At 52.0% G+C, this 14969-nt stretch overlaps 2 protein-coding genes across 7 annotated transcripts in view; one reads left to right on the forward strand and one right to left on the reverse strand.

Annotated features, from left to right (window-relative positions):
* Positions 1 to 14969, reverse strand: part of PPP2R2C (protein phosphatase 2 regulatory subunit Bgamma) — an 873451-nt gene that overhangs the window by 589780 nt on the left and 268702 nt on the right. The gene's annotated exons all lie outside the window — the stretch shown is intronic.
* TBC1D14 (TBC1 domain family member 14) overlaps positions 3634 to 14969 on the forward strand; it is a 121583-nt gene continuing 110247 nt past the window's right edge. For 5 of the 6 annotated variants that reach the window (XR_007725947.1, XR_007725948.1, XR_007725950.1 and 2 more), the window contains exon 1: positions 3634 to 3697. The gene's annotated coding sequence lies outside the window, so the exon portion shown is untranslated. Of the gene's footprint in view, positions 3698 to 3961; positions 4140 to 14969 lie in introns of those variants that run through there. The other variant, XM_050792117.1, reaches the window with a different exon arrangement.

A 14969-nucleotide genomic window follows, 5' to 3' on the forward strand; every position in this document is an offset into this window, starting at 1 on the left:
CATACTGCTCAATTTCCAGAACCAACAAGAGAAACCTCAATTCCAGGCATTGTGTCCTAAAAACGAGAAGTCCTGTCTCCATGGTGAAGGAGATGACACTCCAAGTTATGGAGGCAGAAAGGATCTGCTTCTTCATGGACTCCTGAGAGCCCTTGGGCCAAAGGGAAGCTCTTTGGAAAAAATTAATGCTTCTCAATCTGCCCCTGCCCCATAGGGATGGGCCCATTGCCCAGTTGAGCTCCTTGTGTGGCATCACAGCTGCTGTTACTTTCATTCATGCTGTCGCCCTTGGTGACTCTGAACAGGAGCCGGGGCAAGGGGATTGGGAAGGAGGATGGAGACTGGGCAGCAGCTTTTGGACGCGGGGGTCGAGCTGGGAGCTCTGGGCTAAGTGACCTCACCGCCTGGGGCCTGTTTCCTTGCCTGGAAAAGGAGAATCCAGGTGCCAGCTTGGCAGCTTGTGTGGATCAACTGTGATAATAGAGATGAATCAGCCAGCACAGCCCAGGGCACTGGGATGACTCCAGGTAGAGACACAGGTACCAGCAAGAGTCACGCATCCATTCCACAATGGAGCTCACATCTAGGGGCTGAGAAAGAGCTGGGACAAAAATGTGTGCTGGGGAACTAGATGGATCCCCGGTATCTCCTGAGACGCAGGCAGGCTCGGCAGGGCAGGAAGCCTCTGGCCTTATTGTGTGCACACCTCCCACTGCCCCTGAGCTTGGGCCATTCCGCACACCTCTCTGTGGGCCTCAGTTCTCCCTCTGAGTAGTCAGAGGGGACCTGATGTTCTCTAAGGGTCCTGCCAGCTCTCACACCTGGTGATGACTCTCCCGAGACATGCCTCTGGTCAGATAACCGTTTTCCTTGCAAGGGGACAAGGCTGCATTTTTCTTTTCTTTTTTTTTTTTTTTTTGAGACAGGGTCTCGCTCTGTCACCCAAGCTGGAGTGCAGTGGTGTGATCTTGGCTCCCTGCAACCTCCGCCTCCTCAGCTCAAGCGATCCTCCTGCCTCAGTCTCCCAAGTAGCTGGGACTACAGGTGTGTGCCACCAAGGCCAGCTAATTTTTTTATTTTTTATTTTTATTTTTTGGTAGATGGGGGGTTTTGCCATGTCACCCAGGCTGGTCTTGAACTCCTGGACTCAAGACATCTGCCCACCCTGGCCTCCCAAAGTGCTGGGATTACAGGCATGAGCCACAGTGCTAGGTCAAGGCTGCATTTTCAAGATACCACCTGTCTGTCTGTCCTGGAAGCCCTAAAACAGCAGGAGTTGTGGGCTGTGGGTCACCCTGGTGTCCCTAGCACCCAGCACGAGCGGACACCGAGTGGGTGCTCACGGCTGTCTTCCATGGACACTGGGAAAGGCATTCCCCTCCCCAACTCCCAGGTGAGCTGGCCCCTCCTGCCTAGCAAGCTTTGGGAGGCTCCGAGGTCAGGCTGGAAAAGGTTCCTCAATGCGGTGTCTGAGGAGAGGGGGGGCGTGCTAAGAGTTCTCCAAACATGCTAGATACTGTCATTTAATTTAGACTTGTTTAAACCTCACTACAACTCAACTTGGGAGGTGCAGACGCCATGTTTCTTGTACATATGGGAGGGTTGGGGCGGAGCAGGGGAGGCTTCCTGGAGACTTGAGGAGTTAGCCAGCCCGGGGGCTCCCATGCGGAGGTCCTTTGCCTGGAACGGATGAGAGGGCGCTAAGAGGCCTGGCTTTTGTCCACACTAAGCGATGGCTTTACTTGGGGGAGATAATCCTTCTGGAAACCTCAGATAGAGTCTGCATGGGGAATGAGATGGCTTCATCTAGCCAGTTATGATGGGGGTCGACGTCCAAGGACCAGTTTAGCAGCCAGCAGAGCTGAGATCCAGGGCTTACTGCCCTGATCCCGGGATTACCTGCACATCAGAGATGAAGGTGAGGGAGGTGCTAAGAGGTGAAGTGGCCACCCAAAGCCACATGGCTAAATCCTGTTCGCCGTGTTCTTAATTTTGTCAGACTCAAGTTGCAATGAAGATTTGTCTAGAACATGTCTGGGCGCTGAGGGCAACAGGTAAGGCGTGGGTCAAATCACGCTGCAGGTGCAGGTGATGACAGGCTCCGGGAGAGAAGGGGTGGGCACAGCAGGATGACCAGTGAGGAAAAGGCAGGCAGAGGGCGCCAGGTGCAAATCTGCAGGACCACAGACTTTGGTTCTGGATACAGAACAATGGTTCCTTGTCATTGTAGGGCTTTAGACCCTAAGACTCAGAATTAGGGCTGGAAGGGATTTGGGAGCCCCAAGCAGATCTATTAATCCAACGCATTAAATTGCTAATTAAGTCACGACTGAAGCAGTCTGTACTTTTCCACTAGGGTTTACTTAGAAAAAGCTGGGGAGGCCTTGTTTTAAGAGGTATGAAGGAGGCCTCGTATTATTTTTACTTAAAACCCCCAGAAATTTAAGCATTTATAAAGCTTCTATGATGCAGCACTGCGAGGGATGTTAATGTTTGCTTTCAAGAGATGGCCTTTAAAAATCCCTCTTGCTTCTGCGTCATATCTCATAGATGGTGAGGGTTTTTACAGCCACGAGCTGGAGGGGAGACCCAAGTTCGGGGTTCCCTAGCCCATCGCTAAAGACCGCAGCAGAGACAGATCTTCCATTTCATGCTTCCAGATGCTTCCTGTAATGGGAAAACTCCTCCTGCCCCTGACCTTTCTGAGTGGCTGAGTCTTCCGTTAGATTGGGCTGTAGTCAGTCTCTCCCGGGTTTCCTCTCTGGTAATTTATCTGCCAATGACAACCCTCAGGGCTCCCGGTTGGCAGGAGCCAAAGCCAAGTGGAAATCCAGGCCTTCTGGTTCCCAGCGCTGGGTCTCTCCTCTTGCCCTCAAGTCCCCAGAATCTAAGGACAACCCAATAAACAGTCAAATACCTACTACTTGCCAGGTCCAGGGAAAATAGCAGTAAACAAGATAATCCCGGCTTTCCTCATGGAACCCACAGTCTAGAAGGGGAATGAAGACCCAGTGCCCGTCAACAGGGGCTTCTGTGTACCAACTTGTGGAGGGCCCTGGGGCAGGGAACCCGGTTTCTGCCCCTCTCAGCTACTGACCCACCCGGGTCCTTGGGCGAAGGGCTTCATCTCTGAGTTCGTTTCCCGCTTTGTACAATGGCTATGATCATAGATCCCGTCTCTGGAGTTTGTGCAATGTTGAGGCCAAATATGTAGATAACGCCAGGCCAGTGGCTTCCAAATCCGCGTGCACATTACACAGCTTCCTAAACTGATGATGTTTCCATCTCATCTTCAGAGACTGTCACTTAATCGGCCTGGGCTTCGGAATATTAAGAGCTCTGCAGGCAATGCTAAAGTGCAGACCAGTTTGGGAATTACAGCGCCAGGCACCGTGTCACAGCGCGATTACGAGAGAACGTTCGGAAAAGCCCTTTATAGATTGAGACTGAGGCCGGCTGGGAGGACGCCACGGCGCCGCTCCCAAGACCACTGCGGCGGGGCCTGAGCCCCGGTGTCACGCAGACCTTCCCTTCCGCGGCGGGGCCCGGGCTGTCTCCGGCACACCGGCCGGGACAGGGGCGCCCCATCGATGCGCTCCGCCGCTCGGCTCCCTACGCCTGAGCCCTGCCCGCTCGAGCCCCTTCCCCCTCCCGGCCGCTTCCCACTTCCAAGATGGCTGCGGGTACAGCCGACCAGGTAAGGGGGCCTCTGTCGGATGTCCGCGGGGGCTCTGCGGGCACAAAGGCCCGCTCAACGCAGTCCCTCGCCACTCCGGTTGGTTCTCGGGAGTAAAAAGGGCTGGCGACGCCGATCCGGAGGCCCGCGGCGGGCGGCCCCCGGAAGAGGGACAGTCAGGCGAGCGCCGAGCTCTAGACGCGGCGGCACGGGCGGAAGAGCGGGCGCGGGCCGGCAGGGGCGGGGCGCAAGTGCGTGGGGGCGTGTTCAGGGGCGGGCGAGGGGGCGGGGCGAAGCGAGGGTGCGCGCCGCTGTTCGCCGCGGGCTGCTCGCGCGCACCTGCGGGCCGGACCGGCTGCCTACCGCGCGCCCGGCGTCTTCGCAGCGCGAGTTGCGGGTCCTGCGGGGTCTGGGCTGCGGGCCCGCGGGTCCCGGGGATGGCGTCGGAGCCGCGCTAACTCCGGTACTGAGAGCCTCCCGCGGGGGACGGGCCGCGGGCCGCGGGCCGCGAGGGAGGGCAGGGCGCGCGGGGCCGCCACCTGCTGCAGCGCCGGCCGAGGCGGGGAGCGGCCGGGGCGAGGCGGGTCGCCGGGCGCGGGTCCTGCTGGGTGTCCCTCGCCGCGCGGCCGCGGCTTCTGCACGCCAGGGCAGCGCGTGCGTGACGCCCGGGGTGCCGTCGCGGGGCCTCCGGGGCTGGGGCGACGCTCGGGACTCGGCGGCCCTCGCGGAGGCGCGCGCTGTGTCCCGCTCCTTTCCCGGAACTTGACGAAAAGTTTTCCTCCTCCGACGCGAGGCTCCCGGCCTGAGAGGAGGCGGCTGGGTGCGCCAGACCCCGACCCCGGAGTCCCCTTCCACCTCGGACGCTCAGCCCCCAGGGCAGCGGACCCTCCTCCTTGGAGCCCCTGACCCCCCTTTCATCTCGGACGCCTCTACCCCTGGAGTCCCTGATCCGCGGAATCCCCTTTCATCTCGGAGCCCAGACCTCCTTGGACCTCCACCCCACGCGAACCCTCTGTCCCTGGGCTGGGGAATCCCCCTGCCTCCGCCTCGGAGACTCCCATTCCCGGGCGGCTGAGACCCTGGCCCGGGGACCCTCTCGGGGCCGGGGTAGCTGCCTTGAGGAGTGAGTCCAGGGACTCCTGGCCCCCTCCCGCCAGGAGTCTCTCTAGGCTGTGGGGCCCGGCCCTGATGGGAACGGCTGGTCAGGAGGATAGGGGAATGACCCTGCGGGTCCCGGAGTGACTGCGCCTGACCAGGTCACGTGAGGTCGTTTCTGTCTTAAAGTTGCATAGGACGCCGTTTTCCCCAGCGTGGAATTGGAAGTTTTGCTTGGAAAGGTTTTATGGGCACCGGTGCCTTTTGACCCTACTGGAGGCCCCTGGGCATCACCTTGGTTATTTCACGCAGTGAGGCTAGCTGAGGAGGGTAGTCGTGGTGGGGTCTTGGGGACAAAATGCTCACTGTCTTGCCCCCAGTATTGTAGGATGTTAGCACCTAGTTACTGTCTTGTCTGGCTTTTATAGAGGTGGGTTGCCTGTTGGAAACTGGTAGTCGCTTTGCCTGGACTGGGCTAGTCCTTAGAGCAGTCTTAGAACACTTCCTGTTGCCCAGTTTATCTGGCCAGTACCAAGCCATATCTCAGTTTGGGTATGGCTTCCCCTCTCCGACCAACCCTCTTACTGCTTCTTTGCTGTGTGTTTGACCCCTTGAGATTGTGGGCTCCACAATCCTAATGAGATCTCCAGTCCTACTGAGAACCTGGCATGAACTTGGTGCTCAGGGTCATTGGGTGAAAACACCTTTTGGGAAACATCAAGGGTGTCAGCTGAGACTAAGGGAGACAGAGTAACTGGCTTGGAGCCACCCAGATGGGGAGAGGCAGAGATGGGATTCAAAGTGAGGCAGGCTACTGGGCCAGGCTCTGCTCACCTCGGTGTCCTCCGCTGTCCCAGCGCTTTGCACTGAGCTGGGCTTGATTCCTGTTTGTACAACTGAGTTTTCACCGTCTGCCCCCAGCCTACCCTCTCACATTCAGCCTGGGCTCTGCCTGGCCTGGCTTCTGCTGTTCCCCTGTATTCCTTTTCCTCAGCATTGGGTGTGCTGTCTCCACCCCACTCCCCGTTTAGTGAGTGAACTCCTGTCTTTCATGCCTCCACCTTCCCTCCTCTACTCTGGGTTGATTCCTTAGCTGGTGCACTGTAGAAGGCCTCTCTCAGAGTCAGAGCAGCTTGTTTGAATCTCTCTCCCACATTGGTCAGAGCTTCTAACCTTCAGTCCTAGCCTCAGCACAGGATGCCTGCCCTGCAGGTCGGCGGTGGCTTGGGGAGTCTTTGAGACCTTGGAAAAGATTTGTTGTCAGTATAAACATTAATACATAGAGAATACAAGAGGATTTTAGGAAAGTGAGTATGTGTTTGTTAACTTAAAAAAAATTTTTTTTAGAGATGGGGTCATGCTATGTTGTCCAGACTGGATCTGAACTCCTGGGCTCAAGCGATTCTCCCGAGTAGCTGTGGTTACAGGAACACACCACCATGACCAGCTGAACGTGTGTTTTAGGACTGTGTATAAATAAAGTTTTGGCCGGGCGCAGTGGCTAATGCCTGTAATCCCAGCACTTTGGGAGGCTGAGGTGGGTGGATCACAAGGTCAGGAGATTGAGACCATCCTGGCCAACATGGTGAAACCCCGTCTATACTAAAAATACAAAAATTAGCTGGGTGTGGTGGCAATGCGTGCCTGTAATCCTAGCTACTCGGGAGGCTGAGGCAGGAGAATTACTTGAACCCAGGAGATGGAGGTTGCAGTGAGCCAAGATCGTACCACTGCACTCCAGCCTAGTGACAGAACTAGACTCCGTCTCAAAAAAAAAAAGAAAGAAAGTTTCTTGGGCCTGGGTGGTTTAGAATTCTTGATTGTCCATCTGGAAGGCTCACAGGGACTGGTCTGCTTGACTAGTCAGTTGATTTTAAAGATAGGGAAGTTGAGGCCCAGAGCCCCGTCAGTATCACACAGCAGGTGTGAGGAGAGAGACTGGTGACAGGAAGAAGCTGTACTTTGTGGCCTTGTAGACACAGACTGGCTGTGTCTGGCCTTGCTTATGCAAATGGTTGCTAAAATAGTGGGGCTGAGTTGGCTGGCCCTATCCGTGTCCAGGAAAGAATAACACCAGCCAACATTTTCTAAGGCTTACCCTGTGCCAGGCACGATTTTAAGGACTTTATGTGGATTTCTTCCCCTAATCCTGTCAACTGCCTAACCCAATAGGGTCTCTTATTGTCTTCATTTTACTGCAAGGAAAGAAACCAAGGTGCAGGGAAGTTAAGAAATGAGTCCAAGCTCACACAGCTAGTGAGCAAAGGAGCTGGGACTTGAACCCAGGAAGCCTGCTGCTGGAACCTGCATTATTTTTTCCCTCCTGTTTATTTTGTTTCTTTTTTTATTTTGTTTTGTTCTGTTCTATTCTATTCTATTCTATTTTTTGAGACGGCATTTCGCTCTTGTCAACCAGGCTGGAGTGCAATGGCGTGATCTCAGCTCACTGCAACCTTTGCCTCCCAGGTTCAAGTGATTCTCCTGCCTCAGCCTCTAGAGTAGCTGGGATTACAGGCATGTGCCACCAGGCCTGGCTAATTTTGTATTTTTAGTGGAGATTCGCCATAGTGGGGCTTTGCCATATTGGCGAGGCTGGTTTTGAACCTCTGACTTCAGGTGATCCACCTGCTTCGGCCTCCCAAAGTGCTGGGATTACAGGCGTGAGCCACTGCGCCTGGCCTATTTTATTTTTAAAACTTCATATGAAGCCTAACATACATACACGGAAGTGTAAGAATGGTTAAGTGTTCAGCTTATGAATGATCAGGGTTATTGGGTGAATACACCTTTTGGCAACATTAAAGGAGCTGAGAGGAAGGGGGATAAAGTTTAGGGACTGTATTCATAAGTATGCCAGCAGGCCATGTATGAAATTTGATGTCAGATCTGGTTTGAACTCAGTTTCTGTTGCTGTGTGACCTTGGGTGCGTAACTTAGCCTCTCTGAATCTCATAGTTTCTTCAGTGCCCTTGGCAGGCTTGTGATTATTAGAGCATGTGATGGCTCCCCGCGTGTTTGGTACATGCTAAATGCTCAGTAAATGATTTCTCTTATTAATAATTAAGATTATAAACTAGACCGGCTTTAAGTAGTCTAAATATCTTCCTAATGTATCATTGGCCTCCCAGTCACTTCACAAGTACTTAGGAAAATTAGTTAATTAGTAATTTACCAAATCACTAAGTGAAGCTGAAACATTTTGCATTGAATGTCTTTAATTTAAAATGTCTCTGCCAGGCGCCCCTGGCTCATGCCCCTAATCCCAGCAGTTTGGGAGGTTGAGGGGGGTGGATCACTTGAGCTCAGGAGTTCAAGACCAGCCTGGGCAACATGGTGAAACCCTACAAACAAACAAACAAACAAACAAACAAACAAAAAATTAGTTGGGTGGGTGTGGTGGCATGCGCCTTGTGGTCCCAGCCACTCGGGATGCTGAGGTGGGAGGCTCGCTTGAGCCTGGGAGGCAGAGGTTGCAGTGAACCAAGATCAGACAACTGCACTCCAGCCTGGGTGACAGAGACCCCATCTCAAAAAAAAAAAAGTTCCACCTGTGCCTTTAATCATAACCAGTGGTCAGTGTAAGTTAAGAGCTCCTTAGGGTTGTGAAGGAGCCTTTGAGGACCCTGAACAATAACCCCAGTTTCTGCCTGGTTTGCTGAAACATACGTGGGCTGAAACTTAAACAGCGTTGTGTTAAGTTCCAAGTGTCTGAAAGTTGCCACTCACCCTCTGGAGGAATATGTGAGCTTCTAGGAAATTTTTTTCAGGACTACTTTTATTCTAAAGAATCACCCATTTAAAAGCCAAACTACTTTTATAATGGCCTTTTCCATTTTACATAATGCAAATCAATCCATTGTTTTAGGCCGTGTGTGTAGCAGTGCAAAGAGTAAGTGCCCCAGCTACCCAGGCTAGCCCAGCACAGCTCTGTTACTACGTAGCACCCTTTAGACCTCAGTCTTCTGTCAGCTCTTTGGATGGTTGTGGAGGTGACAGAACTAGTGGATATAGACATGGAACGCAGTGCCCGATGTGTCGTCTGCGCTTGGGGAGCGGAGGCAGCTGCTCATGTTCGTGAGCCTGGAACGTCCAGTCCTTTCTGCCAGAGCCAGGACTTGAATTAAAACAGAGAAAGAGGCCAGGCTCAATGGTTCACATCTGTAATCCCAGCACTTTGGGAGGCTGAGGTGGGCGGATCACGTGAGGTCGAGTTTGAGACCAGCCTGGCCAACATGGTGAAACCCTGGCTCTACTAAAAATACCAAAATTAGCCGGGCGTGATGGCGGGCGCCTGTAATCCCAGGACTCTGGGAGGCCGAGGTGGGTGGATCACTTGAGGTCAGGAGTTCGAAACCAGTCTGGCCAATATGGTGAAACCCCATCTCTACTAAAAAAAATAAAAATGCAAAAAATTAGCCAGGTGTGGTGGTGGGCACCCGTAATCCCAGCTACTCGGGAGGCTAAAGCAGGAGAATTGCATGAACCCGGGTGGCAGAGGTTGCAGTGAGCCGAGATTGTGTCACTGCACTCCAGCCTGGGCAACAAGAGTGAAGCTCCATCTCAGGAAAAAAAAAAAATAATAATAATATAATCCAGAAGTCGCCAGGCGCAGTGGCTCACGCCTGTAATCCCAGCACTTTGGGAGGCCGAGACGGGCGGATCACGAGGTCAGGAGATCGAGACCATCCTGGCTAACACGGTGAAGCCCTGTCTCTACTAAAAAATACAAAAAAAAAAAAAAAAAAAAAAAAAAAAAAAAATTAGCCGGCCGTGGTGGTGGGCCCCTGTAGTCCCAGCTACTTGGGAGGCTGAGGCAGGAGAATGGTATAAAGCTGGGAGGCGGAGCTTGCAGTGAGCCGAGATTGCGCCACTGCACTCCAGCCTGGGCGACAGAGTGAGACTCTGTCTCAAAAAAAAAAAAAGAAAAAAAAAGAATCCAGTAGTCAGTGGCCAGAGCTGGGATGATGGCAGGCTTGGCAGTAAAGGTGAACACACCGCCCTTTGAGGATCAGATAGGACAGTGCCCCCTTGCCACTGGGGTTTGAAGAGGCAGCTGTCCTGTGGAGCGTCCAGAGAGGAGCCAGGACAGGAGAGCTTCGTGCTCCAGCCCTGGGAAGAGGCTGCCCGTGGATGTCTACACAGACGGCTGCATGACTTCTCCCTGAAGCCACTAAGTGGATGTTTTTACCCCGTGGGAACACACCTAGATCGTTTGGTTTGGCCTTTGTAAACAGTTGCTTTTATTTATGAAGACTTGGGTCAAGACCATTCCCACTGCTTTTTAAGGAGGAGAAAATCAAGCAGTTGCTTCTAGACGGGATTGTTTTCCAAAGCCCCATGCAGAGTCACTGGCAGAGCTACCCTCCGCTTTCTGACTTGTACTGAAGTGAGGATTGTGGCTCTGGTGGAGTGACAGTTGATTGAATCCCTCGGGGGCAGCTGTCCTCTTTGCTTCCTGCGGAACTGAGTCTTGTGACAGGTAAATACAATTCAGATGGCCTCGTTGCATGGAATGGAAACGGTCTTTCTCTTATCCATACTTCATATCTTTCTGTTGGCCGGAAAGTGATGACTCATCACCATTTGACTTGGGTTCAGTGTCTTCCATGGCAGGGTGCTGGGCCAGGCGCTGGGTCCGTTCCTCCTGTGCCTACCTAGGGGTGCGTACCGCAGTGGTCACTGTTGCAGTGGGATGCTGTCACTAGGACGTTAGTGATTGGGACTTTGGAAAACATCTGTCAAGGGAGGAATTTTCACTTTCCTGACCATCATGTGTTGACAGCGTTCCTCACCATCTGGTCTAGCCTCTAACCAGTGTGTAGGCTGGTCACTGCTCAGCTGCTGGTGTGCACTGTCCGGGAACTTGGTGGCAGGGGATTTCTTCCTCGTAGTCTTACCTCCAGCTCTCACCAAGTTCTTGGAACATAATCCAGCTCTCAGCAGATGTTTCTTGGATGGGACTGTCCCTGAAATCTGCCCACTTAAGACCTCAGTTGTTAGTAGTAATTAATTCAGCAAGTAGATTTTTGAAACCTTAATCCATGCCAGGCATTTAACCAGAGAATAGTTCCCAGAAATGATTAGCGCTGTGCCTGCCCGAAGCGTAGAATCCAGTGAGGAGAGCCACGTGAGAACAGCCGTAAGATAGCTGTTTCAGGCAGGGTGTGGCCAAAAGGAGCCCAGGAGGAAGGAGGCCTGGCAGCTTTCTGGGAGAGGCAGGGAACTTTTCAGAGGAGGTGGCTTTTGAAAACACCAATTGAGTGTCTCCTTGTGCCACACCCTACCAGGGCTCTGAGGCCCCTGATGGCCTACCTGAGGAGGGCACCCCAGGTGGTGGTGAGTAGGGCTGAGTGGGCTGGTGGTGGGGGCAGGTAGGTGGCCGGGTGCAAGTGCACAAGGCTGGAGAGGCAGGTAGAGACGGATCAGGAGGGCCCTGTGTGCTGGCTTGGGGAAGTCAGGCTTAGTTTGTCTTCTATAAACGTGGACTTGGAGGCAGGCCATCTGCAGTTGGTCTCCTGGCCAGCGTCCAGAGTCCACCCATTAGCCTTGTCTCAGAAGCACACACCTTGTTTGTACAACTTCCCCTATGAAGGGTACTATCAGGTGGCAGGTGGCCTGGAGTGCAGCTTCTGCCCTAGTGGCACCAGGCGGAAGTGCTTGAGGACAGGTGGCCTTGGCCCTTGCAGAGTTTGGTTTTAAAGTGTGTTGCAAGCGGAAGTACATTTTCCCTTTTAGGCTTATTTCCCTGAAGACTGACGCCCTCTCTGAGGTTTAAGAAACTTAACTGGACTTGGGACCAACAAAGACCTCAAAGTTGGCTCAACTTCTCCGTAGGAGAGGCCCTCGGGCTGCTGTCCCTGGCCCCCGACGGCAGAGGAGAGGAGTACAGAAAGGTTTTCTTTCTCGACTTAAAGCCAGATGGCTTTGGGCTCTGCCAGACCTTCCTTCCTTCTTCCTGTGCTTTCTTCTTGGCGGCAATTCAGGGAAGGGTCCTTGGATTGCCATGAATGAAATCCTATAGTTTCACCAAAATGGTTTCCAATTCCAGACGTGAGTGATGCCTTCTGTTTACCCAGGCACTGATTTTCCTAGGAAGGATATACTTTTTTGTGTTCCTGTCTACTCTGTCATCAGAATTTGCATTCTAACCTGCATCTCTTTTGTGGCTTACATTTGTGTTTTGCTGTACTAGGAAATAAAGGGAAGCGGCACGTTCACTGGGCACCTACTGTGTGTCAGTTAGGGGCTGGATTTGCCGGTGGCTTCACCAGACCTCATTTCTTTTGTCCTCAGACCAGCCTGTGAGCTATAGGGTATTGTCCCATTTTACTGCCGAGAAAGAGGGAAGTTGAGGCTCAGAAGGGTTAAGCACCTCATTTGAGGTCGCCTTACCTGGCAGGTGGCAGAGCCAGAATTTCAGTGGGGCCTGCGAGAGGCCCTCAGCTCTGTTTAGCATGAGGATTTCCTCTTACATGTGTGGCTTTTTGCCAGTTTGATCTGTTAGAGTGTTGATGATGTTTTGATAATTCGAATGACCTTGACATTGTCAAAGATGAGCTCTTAGTTGTGTGCTGAAAATGTTTCTTACTCTATTTTCCTTTTAATTAAAGTGTACGTAGAACTTCTAAATCGGTATACATTTGAATCAACCTGGATTATATCTTTACTTTTGTGAATTCTGTTGTTTCCTAACATAGAAACTTGAGGGATTCTTCCCGAGCAGGGGACACACAGAGGGTCTGCAGTGGCCCTGCCTTGGAGGGCTCATGGCTCTGGGGAAGAGCAGGGACGGCTGTGAAACACTGAAAACGTGTTCACGTGTGGGGAGGTGATGTCCGGATTCTTTCAGATCATGCCCAGAGTTTTTGCTCTATAGGTTGGAGAAACATTTTATTTTTTGCAGCACCTGGATAATTTCACCTTTTTTTTTTTTTTCTTTAGACGGAGTTTCGCTCTTGTTGCACAGACTGGAGTGCAGTGGCATGATTTCAGCTCACTGCAACCTCCACCTCTCGGGTTTGAGCTATTCTCCTGCCTCAGCTTCCCAAGTAGCTAGGATTACAGGCATGCACCACCATGCCTGGCTAATTTTGTATTTTTAGTAGAGATGGGGTTTCACCATGTTGGTCAGGCTGGTCTCGAACTCCTGACCTCAGGTGATCCACCCGCCTCAACCTCCCAAAGTGCTGGGATTACAGGCATGAGCCACCATGCTGGCCTATAATTTCACTTTTGTATTAAACTCTACTTTTGTCTGTATTTTGGCCTTAGTGTAGTACAGTGTGGTTCTAATTTCTAAGAAAAGTTGATTATCAATTACTGTAACACTGTGATTAAATAATCCTCCCTTACTCACTGGGTCGTATTTCAAGTTTTTATTTTTTATATTTCTTTATATTTCTTTATTTATTTATTTATTTTGAGATGGAGTCTCGCTCTGTCACCCAGGCTGGAGTGCAGTGGTGCTATCTTGGCTCACTGCAACCTCCGCCTCCCGGGTTCAAGCGATTCTCCTGCCTCAGCCTCCTGAGTAGCTGGGATTACAGGTGTGTGCCACCACGCCCAGCTAATTTTGTATTTTTAGTAGGGGGGGGGGTTTCACCATCTTGGTCAGGCTGGTCTCGAACTCCTGACCTCGTGATCTGCCCGCCTTGGCCTCCCAAAGTACTGGGATTACAGGCATGAGCCACCGCACCTGGCCTATTTATTTATTTTGAAACAGGGTCTTGTTGTGTTGCCCAGGCTGGAGTGCCATGGCGCTGTCATAGCTTACTACAGTCTTGAACTCCTGGACTCAAGAGATCTTCCTGCCTCAGCCTTCTCAGTAGCTGAGACTACAGTTGTGCACTACCATGCCTGGCTAATTTTTACTTTTGGTAGAGATGGGGGGTCTCACTGTGTTGCCCAGGCTGAATCAGATATTTATATGTAGTTGAGTCTATTTCTGAATTCTGCATTTCATTTCATTCCTTCACATTTCTATTTTTGCCTCAGCGCTGCACTCTAACTGGCTCCTTCAGTTTCTGGGGAGGAGGGAGATGACTCCCCTCCCTGTCTCTCCTTTGTTTTTCTGGAGACAGGATTGTGCCTGTTGCCCAGGCTGGAGTGCAATGGTGATCATAGCTCATTGCAGCCTTGAACTCCTGGGCTCCAAGTGGTTCTCCTGCCCCAGCCTCCTGAGTAACTGGGAGTACAGACATGAGCCACTGCACCTGGCTCCCCTGTTTCTTCTTTTAATTAATTTGCTTTTGCTGTGTTGACACTGAGAGGCAGGCCAGGCTTCCTAATTAGGAGCATGTAGGCTCCTTACAAAAGCTGACACCCAAGCAGGAGTGGTTATCATTCTTTCTTCTGTGCCTGAAAACCTTCAGCTCCTCTCTGTTTGACGATAGCAGCTACCGACAAAGTGCCTGTTGGGGGCCAGGTGACTATTCAATGCTTTTCTTGTGGTACTTAATTCTCCCAAGGCAATATAGAGCCCAGGAACGTCTGAGTCCAAAGCCCTGTTCTTTATGTTGTTCTCTTGTATGGACCAGATTTAAACGCACCACCTGATTTCTTTTTTACTTTGAGACGGAGTTTTGCTCTTGTTGCCCAGGCTGGAGTGCAGTGGCGCGATCTCTGCTCACTGCCACTCTACCTCCCGAGTTCAAGCAGTTCTCCTCCTGAGTAACTGGGGTTACAGGCATCTGCCACCACGCGCAGCTAATTTTTTGTATTTTTAGTAGAGACGGGGTTTCACCATGTTGGCCAGGCTGGTCTGGAACTCCTGATCTCAGGTGATCCACCTGCCTCGGCCTCCTAAAGCGCTGGGATTTCAGGCATGAGCCACTGCCCCTGGCCATTTTAAAGAAAAACAAAGGTAGCTGTCGGGGTTCTCAGTGTGCTGGGACTGTGCTCTCCAGGCTAGTGTGCTGCATACCCTCCCTTCCTCATTTGTCTTAGGCCAGAGAACATGATTATTTATTTATTTATTTTTGAGACAGGGTCTCATTCTGTCGTTCAGGCTGGAGTGCAGTGGTGTTATCAGGGTTCACTGCAGTCTTAACCTCCTGGGCGGGCTCAAGTGATCCTCCCACCTCAGCCTTTCAAATAGCTAGGACCACAGACATGTGCCACCACACTCAGCTAATTTTTAAATTTTTTTAAAGACAAGGTCTCCCATTGTTGCCTAGGCTTGCTCTTGAGTTCCTAGGCC

The sequence above is a fragment of the Macaca thibetana genome, chromosome 5 (genome assembly GCF_024542745.1).
Source record: "Macaca thibetana thibetana isolate TM-01 chromosome 5, ASM2454274v1, whole genome shotgun sequence".
In the NCBI taxonomy this organism is placed as follows: Eukaryota; Metazoa; Chordata; class Mammalia; order Primates; family Cercopithecidae; genus Macaca; species Macaca thibetana.